We start from the raw sequence: 13,950 nt of genomic DNA on the forward strand, positions 1-13,950 counted from the left end.
TCCAATGTAGTCCTAATGAGTCACGTTAGTTTGTCCGGAAAACCGTGTTCGTCATTATCAGCCATAGCTGGTCTCGATCGACTATATCGTCTGCTGCTTTGAACTCAATAAAGATGTGATGCGTAGGCACGTTGTACTCCCAACGTTTCTGCAAAATCTGTCGGATAATAAAAACTTGATCCGTAGTTGCGAGAGCTCTAAGAAAACTCATCTGATAATTCCATACGAGACCTTATTCTATTGGTGATAATTGACGTAACAGGATCTGGGAGAGTACCGTGTAGGCGGCGTTTACTAGCGTTATGCAGCGATAGTGGCAGGGGTCTACCCCTATTACCCGGACAAACCGCTGCTTCCATTCATTCTTCCAGTAGCTTCTCTTCCTCCCAAATCTTTGAAATTACCCAGTGTAGAGCCGTTGCCAGCCTTTCTCGGCCATGTTTGGAAATAAGCTGCTGGGACATTACTATCTTCCATGGGTACTCATAGGTTAACTTCCGTTCTGCCTCCTTGTGCCACTCCTCATTGAGGAACTGCTACCACCTGTCATCCACCTTGCGCTCGTTTGTGATCAGATTCCCTGCCTCGTCCCTACACATGTATGACTTCAGTGTGTAACCCTTAGGCACGAACTTGGTATACCTTCTCGTAAAACTTGTGCGTGTCATTAGTTCGGAATAGTTGTCCTAATGCTTTACGATCTCTGTCTCTCATCTGGCATTTTTTACTCCTCAAATTCGTGATTGGCTGGTTCTTTGCCCATCGGTATTTAGCCAAGTTTTCCTAGTATCCCTCAGATATTTTTTCCAAGCCATTTCTTTCTCAATGGAGATGCATGGTGTTTTGTATTTACTTACTAAGAAACGACCTTCATTTTTTTAACCATTCTTTTTTAAGATGTCTGACGAATCGCTAATGTGGTCGACGCGAATAATTTTTGAGCTTGAGAGTTTATAAATAATAGGGTAGGACGGGGCAAAGTTTTCTATATCCTATGACATTATTCCAAATTTGAGATATTTTTCTTTCAAACATCTTATCAGTACCTTTTTATATCAAGTTTGAGTAATAACCAGCAAACTATGAGTTTCTACTTAAAAATATTGAAATTTTTGGTATAACCGCTTAGGCGATACATCAAAATGGAAAAGTAGTTATTATTTAAAAATTCCATGTATTTTACGCATATTATAGATAAATTATTTCTTTATAGACCAAACCTCGTTTTAGTCTTGACCTTGAAATGCGGTCAAGCATCTATATTAATATTTTTTGAAACGGTGGTTCTACAATTGATGAATGGACGGTAGGGGAAAGTAATGAAAAAATTTTTGAATGGAAGGGAGAGAGTAGAAAAGTGAGGAGGGGAGGAGGGTTATTGGTAACTACGCTAAACAAGTTGTCGTTGTGACTCCTACTTTTTGTCCAATGCTGGAAGGTGCATGGGTCGAACCAAGCTATAATCTGAGATTTTAATCGGATTCGAACCTACAACACCCACCAGGGCATGTGGCGCCTCTATGGTTCAAAGGTACAAGTACCAGCGAGCCACAAACAGGTATAAGTACTCGTTGCCCTCAAAGCACAACTCTGGGTCTAACAAGCCAGACGTCGCGTGTTTGAATCTGTAGGCAGTAGGAGCTAATGCGGTGCACTAGCCCCGCAATTATCCAGTACTCTAACAGCTGGCTGCGAAGTCTGTCGAATAAAAAAACAGAAAGTCAAATTCCGAAGCCTCAAAAAACAAATAGTGACCATAATCCTCGTTAGAAGTTTCAACGCAACTATCTCCCGGCAAAACGTGATTTATGCTTACTCGACGATGAAGGTTATGTAAAAGCCGATTTCAACCAAATCTCGGAGTTCAAATTTCTGCAAGGCTCCTGCTAGCGGTAAGATTTCAAACAGATTCAAGTTTCATCCATGATTTGGCCAGGAGTAAGTTCCTGTGGCAAGAAAACCAGCGTTTTCGTGACGGATAAGACCATGAATGTATACAAAAGAGACTGCCTCAGCAAATGGATATTACTCTTCATTAGGTCTCATGATGATTCAGTTACATTACCAGCTGCCAATAAAACTAGGACGGGCCACAGTGGTACAACAACAATGGAGTCCAGTTCATCCCAAAAAGCTGAATCCGTCAAATTGACTCTATTCAATTGATCAGTCAAGGTCAATGAATAACAGTTAACGAATCCCGCCAACAGAGAAGTAATATCGCTCATGAGGCGCTAGCTGAAGACGAAGGGAGCAGTAACAAGCAATATTGGTCAGATCAAGAATTGAAAGAACTGGCTGGTCAAGACCGTGGCAGAAGAGGATGTTTACCGGCTGATGAGCGGTATCAACACCACTGTTGAGAGAATCTTCGAAATAACGATGAATAATATGGTCCTGCACGCTCGCGTTGAAAATCCCGGACTATCCGCTCATGAGTTGGCTGAACTGTTGACTTAATGCAAAATCACGATTTGAAGAAGGTGTGACAAACGACAGGAAATCCAGAAGGGGCAGAAAAGCTAATACTGGTGGTCATAAGATTCATCCGGAAGTGATGGCTCTTTTCAAAAGAAACCCGATATTTTTATCGAGTCTATATCCAAAAAACTATTAGGGCAGCCATTTTGAGAAGTTGCAAGGCGTAAGTTATACCGGACCGTAAAACCGAAGTCTCCGAAAAAGTTCCTAGTTTGTCAAGTAATTTCTATAGAACGCTGAACTAGGAAATTTATCAAAAGGAATGCTTCCAAAAGACTATTTTGGAGCAATATGAGGTTCACTGCTTTTTCTGGTTCAATTTGACGAGCTGCACCGAATGTCGAAACACAAATGACCGAAATCCAAATAGCCGAATTTCAACAACAGTCACAGAAGGCCAAAAATCATGAAAGGCCGAATTACGAACGGCCGAATCACGAATAGCCGAATCACGAAAGGCCGAATTCTATTCAATAAAAACAAGAATTGGCAAGCAGTTAACTACTAACTTTAATCAAACAAAATAAACAACACAACTATTTACTATAGGGTACAAATGTTTGAAAGTTGTTTCTTCCCCTAAGCGCAAATACGAGACCTATTTACCGTGTCAGTAACAGATGTCTTCTAGATGATTCAGGGCGAGACGGCCACAGACCGCGAGTGTACGCCAGTGTCCCGCCGTCGGAAGCGCCGGCCTCTGCGGGGAGGCGGGGGGCACTGTTATTTGGGTGCACGCATTTAGGTTTACTGACTAGTAGGGATTATCCCTTAGTTAAGTCCGAACGTGCGGCAGCGAGTAAGGACAGCGTATACCCAACGTTTGTGCAGGTTGAAGACCGTGAATGTTTTCGGCCAAATATGAAGTTCGGCCATTCGTGTTTCGGACTTTTGTGAGTCGACCATTCGTGATTCGGCCATTAGATATATTATGCCATTTGTTATTTCGGCCATTTGTGTTTCGGCCATTCGTATGTAATCCAATTTGACAGGCTGTCATTATTCAAATTCGATTAAACAGTGTTACAACAGCAATAGCGTTACTGTTATTGTCAATGAGTGCAATCTGGCCTATACTCCGACGCTGGAAAATACTGGTTAGTTGTGGTGGGCAAACTGAAATAGATGAATGTAATTGCAAGCGACGCGAAGGAGATAAAACGGAAATTGAATTTGGCTGTCAAACAAGTGAGAAAATAGTTGATGAAGAGATGATGGACCGTGCTCGGGTAAGTTGCCATGGTGAGAAGTAACTAGAAACTAGAAATAATGGTCGTGTAATAAACTTAAAATCCAGCAATATGTACTCGATACATTACATAAAATCATTTTATTATTTGGCTAAGACAAAGTTTTTCCAATTTAGTCGGTTGGGGGCTACCTTGCTCGTTGTGTCCTCATGATGTGTCCTTGGTCGTTTTGTGTCTACCGGATTTGAAGCGAACACCATCTTCAGGATAGTTATCCGGCATTCTTGCAACATGCCTTACCCGTCGTATCCGTCTAGCTTTAGCTACTTTTTGAATACTGAGTCCGCCATGGAGCTGTACGAGTTCATGGAACATCCTCCGCCTCCATACTCCGGTCTCCTGTACGCCGCCGAATTTCATTCTAAGTACTCGTCTTTCGAAAACTCCTACGAATAGGTCCTCTTCGAGCATTGTCCAACAACCGGTCTAATAAGCATCTTGTACAGCGTGCACTCCTCCGAATCTCACAGCTGGTGTCATTGTCCGCCGTTACCAGTTCGCCAAGATGGACAAATTCATCGACTAGCTCAAACTCATTGCTGTCGATTACATAAAATAAAACCCAAAAAAATATAACGCACAACTTTACTCTTCCGAAATTTTCACGCCCAAATTTTTTCGTGTTCAACCCACAGTTATGACATCTATTTATTTACACAGCTTCTCGACTAAAATATACGTATATTTAAGTCGTGCACAACACAATGAGTATTGAGTTGTCCCACCTGACATATCAATCAGGTTTTCTGGTTTCTTCTGTTCAGAAATATATAAGCGATTTTCCTTTTTTGAAATGTTAGTATAATTATAATAAAATTACACGATTTACAGTATTGATTTGAAAATAAATGTCTCTTTCTTTATAGGAAAAACGTTATCATATTCAATACCGCAGCTAGATATTAACTAAAAGATAGATGGGGAAATTCTGCAAATATTACAAGAAAATGGTTTGCCAACCAATTTAGCACTTAATCATGAAACAACTTCAAAATCTGAATCCAAAAAGCAGTACCGTTGAACTTCTGAGGGAGATTAATTATTGGCAAATTTGTTCAACCCACGACAAAGCTAACGGACTCAACGTCGTTCCTTTATGTACGTAACTATATCATGTAAAGTACGTATACTCGCATTCCATGTGTCACTGCTCCAAGCCCCACACAGATCCAATTTAATCCCATTCATAAAGCCAAAGTTCAAACATAAAGTTGTTCACTCTCCTCTCCTCTTGGTAGGTATTTGATTGGTTCTCAATCGTGAAAACGTGGTGTGAAACTCTCCGTGCAGAAGAAATCCGTATCAGAAAGCGCTTATCAGCCTCAAATCCGGAACAAGCGCTCCTCGGAGAAACTCTCTGCTGCCTGTTTACGATGTTCTACTAACAACAGTATGACCCACGTTCATCGCAATCATACCCAGTGATCAGCATCAACACCATGAGATTAAATTTTCATAACACCACAATCGTGGAGTGACGCTCTCGTTCGGCGGAGTAAAATAACACTCGATTTTCCCCTGTTTTCGACCCGATCCCGGAATAATAATTTTCCTTCTTTTCCGTGCTCTAAATGTTTGGCACGAGAGCATGCATACATGGGGGAGAAGCACATTGCTCTCACAGCACACCGATGTCGATAGCATCCTAGGGTAGCTTTTTGGAAAAATTTTCCTGCTCTGTAATACTTGAAACGTTGTGTGGGACGGATGTTGTTGCTGCTCCACTCTGGAAGCTTTGGAAGTGTTAACTAATGAACAATGAATGGTCCTCGAGCCAGCAGATAGTTAAAAGTCTTGGCAAATCTCTTGAAAAACGGATGTTTATTTTGTTGGAGGTCAAACTTCATCAGGAAAGAACCATGGTGAGATTTTGGGTTGATGCTTGTGAGAAAACGAAAAATTGCCCAGTGTACAAGAAAAACTAGGTCTTCCTGGGAAATTTGGCCAGTGCTATAGTTATAATTTTTTCGAGGAAACTGCGGACGGGTTTAGTGTGTTACGTACAGTTTCTGTCAATCAAAAGCGAAGTTAGAATAAAGTGGAATTACGCTTAATAACAAACCTAAAGAACCCATAGAAATTCATTTTCATACCAAAAGAAAGAAACTGGAAAGGATTACGAAAGCACTGCACAAACCTAGAATACGTTGATAAAGTTGCTGTGTGACTTGTGGAGGTTTTATAATCCCTGCGTTGTGGTAAAGAAACTTTTTATTGTTACATTGTTGGAGTAATATTTGTTACGAATCATAATGCAGCTGGTAGAGGTGTACTGAAATCGAACGGAGGTCGATTTGTCAAACCTAACAGCAACCCCAGGTGGGATTTGGCTGTTTAGTGAGTTTTTCCTGTTCGCATCGAACGCACGAATATATAGCGACCGAGAAGAGTAGTAGTCCCTCCCTGAGAACGGCTTCATGTGGGTTGGTAACTACGTCAGAGTCTGCCGGGAGAGTTCCACAGTTAAACGTTGAGCAACAGTACGCCAACTGGTGACGTTTGAGGCTAATGTTATGTATAGCTGCTCGCAGTGCACAACGTCACAGGTAGTGCTGAATTCAACCGTACAGTGAATTTTCACGAGTTTCCCTCATCTGTTCAACTTAATGTCAGTAAGAGAGTGCGCGTGCGAGCAATTTCGCAGGAAATAGGAAAGCAAAACGGACCGAGCTTGTGTTTATCTGCTGGAAAGACGCTGCGGACGATCGGAAGGCGTACAGTAAGGGGGTGAACAATTTTCGCAAAAGGAGAAAATGGTGCCAAGGTAAGTTTTGCAGTTATTCGATTGATTATGTACATGTGCCAAATCTCGTTTTGAATTGTCGAGTTGAATGAGAATTCAACCGAGCGGAGACGATTATATATGCAGCATTGCAATGAATTAATAATACGGGTCGGTACATAAAGCAGTTTACTGTTACCTGTTGCGGTTTTCTTGTTTATTTGATAATGAAACATGCTTCTAAATTTTATTCAGCATCGTAATACGGCCTTGTGATACAAACTCCATTAAAACATATAGTCCTTGCAGCTTAAATGATGCACAGGTAAACACAAACAAAACAGCGACCGATTTCTAAGTTGGGATAACTGAGTAATATTCTGTATCGATTTTTGCTACTTTTTATACGAGAAGGGCGAAAGAAATCAGAAGATAATGCAGGGGGAAGGGATAATAAAATGAACAGTGTATTTTTATCCAATTGTTGATTGCCATAATCATCGACAAGTAATTATTGTATGTAGTTCTGTTCCACTGGGCACATTAAGAAGTGCTACTTTAGCCATATGGTATCAGCAAATATCGACCGTCACCTTTTTAGCAAACAAAGATGAAAACATATGTTGAAAAAAAACGTGTTCACACATGATATAATTTCAAAAAAAAAAAAAAGAAATTTTTAACACAACATTTCCAATCTATTGTTGGTGTGTATATCTGGATGCTTTTTATATAAGATGAATCAATGTTTTGCATAGCCGCAGCCAATAGCTAATCAATTATTTTGGAACATAACTGACTGAGAAAATATATAGACAAAATAGGTATATGTTGAAACATTCAGTCACATTATTAAACCATAAGTCAACGCTGCTGCTGAACACCGAACCAATCAGGCAATTCAGATATCCTGTAGCACCTTTCTGAGGCCGATTCAATATTAAACTGCGCTTAGCGGAAAATAATTCCCTACTCTGCACGATGAGTTTATGATTGAGTACTTTAGTCTTGGTGAGAGAACACTTCAGGCTATGTTTATTCAGCTGCGTGGGTTATTTATAGAGTGATCATAAATTTGTGCATAATTCGGATTCATCATGCCGAACCGGACCGAACGTGCGACTCATTGCTTTCGTATTTGCCTTCGTGGTTTTTGTAGTCCATGTACTTTCCTACTTTTTATTAGAAAATTCATTCAGTGAACTTTATTTTTGTGGAATTACGATTAGAGTTGACCATTTTAATGTGCGATATATTCAAAAAGCCTATAAGCAAAGCCCTTTTGAAATGTCGAGAACCGCACTATTTAACTGCATAAGATATTCAAATAGATCAAAGTTTTCTCCCCTCATAAGTTTAAATATTTTCGTACAAACAGAAGAATGTTATCTCTTAAAGCTCAAACTACCAAATGGTGTGATTATTAACATCCTAAACCATCTTGCTACTGGATAAGAAGAATACGGAAATAGTATGTAAATTACAACCTCCTTGATTCACATAACCTTTATCGAGATGACGCAGCAGGTTGAATTTGCATTTAAACGATCAGTGTAACTTATAAGCTTGGAACACCAAGCCGTAACTTTTTTCTTCGCTTCTTGTAAACATAGTGAAAGCCGATGGTTCTACATTCTACAGTAACGCGAAGGAACGGGACGTACCTACCTTCTAGGTACTGAAAGCTGGATACGAACAGGCTCACGTTGGCACAGTTTAATAGAGGCAATTACTGTGAGCAACAAACTGCTAAGTTGAGTCGTGACGTTTTTGACGGCGAAGCTTTCCGCCCGGAATGGTATAGTGCAGCCGAACACAACAGGTTTTGTCATCAAAATAATAATTGAAATTAGTATATCTAACTAATTAATATCGTTTGTACAAGATTATCTTGAGTTGGAATCAATTCTGGAGCTTTGTTCAACGGTTTCATGTTGTATAATCATTAAGCGAAAATGTAAATGAATGAAAATTTTTCGTGTAGCTATTTTACTCGACACGCATTTGAATTTAGTAGTAATATTATCAATTAACACCGACATGCCTATAGCAGAGTAGGTTGGACTAAGGACTACTGCAGAGAGAAAATAAAATTTTAAATCCTTAAACTTTGAAGAGGAATTCTTTTAGAGACCTCTACCTTGACGATTTTCAACCATTCTATTTCGCTTGGAAATAGATTGACGAGTATCTCCTAATGCTGTGTTGTTAAGCTCTTCATGCGACTCTCATCGAGCAACGTCTTTAAGTCAACGTAATCAAAGGTTTTGAAGAGACGGAAACAATCATGGTTCCACTTCACTTAGAGCTGCACCTTCGTCAATTTTTTGGAGCTCTCGATTTGGGTTGTCTGTGGTTTTCTTCCAATGAAAAAAGAAAATCGAATCTTTCCATAAATGATGTAAATGATGATTGTTAGCAAAGTATAGCATAATCGACCGACGAAAACTTGGGTTAGCCAGAGTTATGTTGGGTGCTTCCTTTCAACTTACCACAAATGAATAATTGGCACAAAATCAACATTTTCACACAACCAAAAGCATTTGACACAAAAACACTAATGGGCCAAAGCGGGGTGTTTACCCTATATTAATATTTGAACGTGGTTCATGATATTAGCCAAAAAAATACTTTTTTTTTCCTATCAACTAGCAACCTTTGCTAAGACGTTGCTTCCACAATGTATGTAAAAATGCTCATCACAACAACAAAATACACGAATACAACCAAAAATATGAACAAGTGAAAAGTAAAACCAAACAATCCCTATTCAGCAAAAACACCCTAGTACCTGATCCTGCTAGCAACTTTTTCTTCATATTGCTTTGCTAGAACTTTGCACTTCCTATCCCTTTTGCTGCGTGCGGAAACAACTGTAAGGTGTGTCGTACCTAAATATACCGTGTGGCAGGATTTGCTCACCCTCAGCTTCGAAAACGCAACGACACGAGCTTGCTCAGCGGTCATAAACTGTAGGCTTTTATTATCGTGTTGTTGCCGACGGCTACGATTGACGAACAAATCGATTCCATGTCTAAATCGTCCCTCCCACGGCGAATAGAAATGGCCTATCATATAAAACGGATTGATACAAAGGAGTAGGGACAATTATGTAGTTTGCTCTTCGGCAGGTTGCTCGGGTTAAGCTGCCCTGATTTGGAGACGAAACGGTGATAGCAGCGGGCAAATAGTGTCAACTTGATGGGCTGCTGCTTTGATAAATATTTACGCACTAACGACATTTTCCTCTGCAGTCGGGGAGCTACTAAACGTACTTGGTAGAACATGATTTCTGACTTTAACGACTGCCATTCTGGTTCTTATCTGGTAGCTTGACAACAGTGCCACTCAGGGCTCGACAACGTCGCCTTCAATTGCATAGCGTCACTCAACAATGAAGCAGTGAAGCTTCGGTTTCAACAGAAGTTTTAAACTGGCTTCAGTCAGCGTCCGCGAAACAGGTTTCACTTCGTCATGACTATCGGTTTCAACTTTTCATTTGTACTTTTCTATCGAATATTCAGAAGAAGACCAGCAACTATGAATGCAAATGATTTGAATTGGAGTAACATTCTCAACGACAGGCTTCCTCAGTGTCTGTTTTCGAACTTCGAAGACACTGAGGAAGCCTGCAAGTCGTAGGCGAAATATGTATCTGTGAAGAATAAATTTACACAGTAGAATTAAATTGGATAAGTTTTCTTTTTATTTAATTCCAGGTTTCATATTCTACTAAGATGCTCTAAAAACTTCAGTTAAAGAAAGTTAGACATTTCAATAATTTTTTATAACGATAATCTTTCTAATAGACGAAGGATATGGTAGAATAAGTGTGTCATAGTATCCCCAGGGCGGGACAAGACGTGAAGGGCAAAGAACGGAAAAATAGCTAACGGATCCACCCGAATGAAACAATACTTACTAGGTTCGTAGTTCGTTTTATGGCTGAACAGTACACGAGACTAAAGCGCGAAGCAGGAAAGATTGGAATAAAGGTAAACGCGTCTAAAACAACCGCCCAGTTAGCTTCGGGGTACGATGCTGGTCTAACAAGCCAGTCGTCGTATGTTCGAATCTCGGCTGGGATGTGCTCCTATAGTATCCAAAAGGTGGCTAAAACTAGACGGACACGATGGGCAGGGCAGGTTGCAAGAATGCCGGACAACTACCCTGCAAAGATGGTGTTCGCAGTTCGCCTCAAATGTTTAGACCAGGTGGAGCGAGATCTGGCGGAGAGTACTGGGTGTCCGAGAAATTGGAGAGCGGAAGCCCACAACCGAGTTGTATAGAGACGCCTTATTCAACAGGCTTTGTCTTAGGACGGCAAGCCACTTAAGAAGAAAAATCGTAACCCTTGAACCACAGAGGACGTCTTGTCCCGCCGTGGGGATACTTTAAAACACCTATGTTCCATTGCTTTCTTCTACCACTTTCCTCGTCTATTGGAAAAACAATCTTTAAAAAGAAATTATAAGAATAGATGTTAAAAATACATCGAGTTGTTGTTACTAAAGTTGCTTTTTGCGCGAAGATATCGATATAGAGATATTGAGAATACGATGAAAGGGGTTGGTTCGGAATGACCGAAACACAAATGGCCGAATCACGAAAGGCTGATTTTTTTCGGAATGCCTAAGTAACTATTCAATAAAAAACTTGAATTGGCAAGTAGTTAACAAATAACTTTAATCAAACAAAAAACCAAAATAAGCAACACAACTATTTACTATAGAATATAGATGATTGATGGTTTAGGCGCAAATGAACTTCGTAGTAAATGTTTCCTAGATGATTCAGGGAGACTGTGCGCCGGTGATCTGCCGTCGGAAGCGCCGGTCGCTGTAGGGTGCAACCCCCCTGCAGAAACCACTTCTATTCAGATACATGCACTTTCCTAGGTTTACTGACTAGTAGGGATTATCCCTTAGTTAAGTCCGAACACGAGCGATAGCGAGTAAGGACTGTATGTACACCACGTTTTTGCAGGTTGAAGGCCGTGAATATTTTCGGCCGAATATGACGTTCGGCCTTTTGTGATTCCGCTAGTCGTGATTCGGCCATTAGATATATTATGCCATCTATAATTTCGGCCATTTGTGTTTCGGTCATTCGTGATTCGGCCATTTGTGTTTCGAATATTCGTAGGTAATCAGTTGAAAGGACGCCAAAACAGTGACAAACCAACCAAATCATGACAAAAAAAAACATTTAAATGTGTCAAAAGTGCGCCAAGCAAGCAAAAATACGACAACAAAAATGTTACCTATACAACAGAAAGACGACGAAAATCTACGAAATGATACTATAAAGACAACATTTATGTTGTCTTGACAACAAACAATATAACGAAAAAGTGGCAAAAAAAGTAAGCAAATGGACACAAAAAACTCCAAAGCGTTAAGAAAAGACGCTGAAAAGATGACCAAAAAGTGAAGATGAGACGACAAAATGACAACCAAATGACATCACAAAAAAGACGACAAAAACGGCAAATTGCCGACGAAAAAAGCGACAAGTGCCAAAAACAGACGTCAAAAATATGATAGAGAGATGATAAAAGGATGCCGAATATGAAGAAAAAACAAAAAAAAAATTGACAAAACGACGGCGAAAAAACGTCGAAAAAAAAAACAATAATAAGATAATGAAACGACGACGAAAGAACAACGAAAAATAGCAAATAAATGATTAAAAGATGACAAAAAGGCGGGGTAAATATGGCCAAAAGAGCGAAAAAAGACAACAAAAATACAATAGAGTGATGACAAAAAGACGACGAAAAAACGCCAAAACAATGTCAAAAAATAACACAACAAAAAACGACAACGACAATACGCCAGAACCGCAACAAAAATATATGAGAGGTTAAAAACATACAAAAAACGACGAATAGATATTGAATACACGACATAAAGATGACACAGGAACGACGAAAAGCCAACCAAACCAAAAAACAACAAACAGGACGACGAAAAATAATGACAATAATGAAATAAAATAATGACAAAAAACGAAAAAAAGATCACAAATAGCAACAAAAAAGACGACAAATACGGCAGAAAGCCGAAACAATAAAAATGCTAAAAACAGAATGCTAAAAAACGACGATAATGCATCATCAGAAGTCGGCTAAAAACTTCAAAAGACGATAGAAATACGTTTATCGAGAGGTGACAGAAAACAAAGAAACTGAAGATGAGACAACAAAAAAGACTGATAAAATTTGTTAAAGAAACGGTAAGATGATGAATAGAAAGCAAATAGGCGACGAAAACCCGATAAAAAGACCACGGAAAGATGACGAAAAATTGACAAGTAAACGAACAGACGATGTAGAACAGATGGAAGACGACAAAATACGATGAAAATACGCCGCAAAATGCCGAAGAAGTGAAAAAAAAATGCCAAAGAAGATGTTGAAAATAAGGAACGCTACAAAAGACAAAAATTACAACAAATCGCTGGAAAGAGACCAAAAGACGATGCGAAGATGGCAAAAAGCCTGTTAAAAGATGTTAAAAAGAACGAAAAACGACTAACAGATATTGCAAAGACAACAGCAAAACCACTAAAAGATGACAATAGAAGTCGATAGAGTACAAATAATAAAAAAGACGAAAAACAAGCAACAAAAAGACGGAAAAACAAAGGCGAAAGGCATGAAAGACGGGAAAACAAAAGCGAAAGACAAATAATGAAAGATCAAGAACAAAAATCAAGAGTAAGCGTCCTTGAATGATTCAGGTCAAATACCAAATGTATCACGAATGGCTCTGTTTCAAAAAAGTATATCAATTTTCTGAGAATACAACCAAGAACAATATTTATAAAACAAACGCGATAAAAAGTAATCACACGTCTAGGTGGGTGCAAAAAGAAGCTCTTACTTACCTACTTACTTATATATCCATGTCCACCGGTCCGGTAGAACAAAGGGATAAAATCAGAGATCAGTTATAAAACTGTGCAGCGGTTGGCCTGCAGAATGGTAATGTGATGAGTCCCAAAAGAAAATTCTGTTGTTTGGTATCCCCTTAATCAAGAGCAAATATGTATAAACTTGAAACACTGCCCCAATAAATTTCAATACTTATATGTTGCAAGCTCACAAACAAGCTGCAAAGGATTCCGAGCACGTTGAAAATGTATGTTCTTTCATATAGTTATTTTGCTGTATAAATAATCACCAGCGGCATGCATAAATTTTATTACCCGCTAGTGTTTTCGGCAATAAGTGCATCCGACTGGCTTTATGAATGAACTCTCTGAAACGTAACTCTTGAGCACTAGATTGGCAATGAAATGTTTTAGTTTTATGTATTTAATCAACAATTGTGAATAAGTTAGTAGGAGTGGAATAGGAAACTATTAAAATGAGCTCAGGCTCAATTTACATAGCAGAATCGAACAACATCTATTCCATTAAAAATCCAATTTAAATTTTGACAAAATACATAGGAATAACCGATTCCAACGAAAAGCAATATAGTGCTTTAA

Source organism: Sabethes cyaneus, chromosome 3, assembly GCF_943734655.1.
Source record: "Sabethes cyaneus chromosome 3, idSabCyanKW18_F2, whole genome shotgun sequence".
Classification (NCBI taxonomy): domain Eukaryota; kingdom Metazoa; phylum Arthropoda; class Insecta; order Diptera; family Culicidae; genus Sabethes; species Sabethes cyaneus.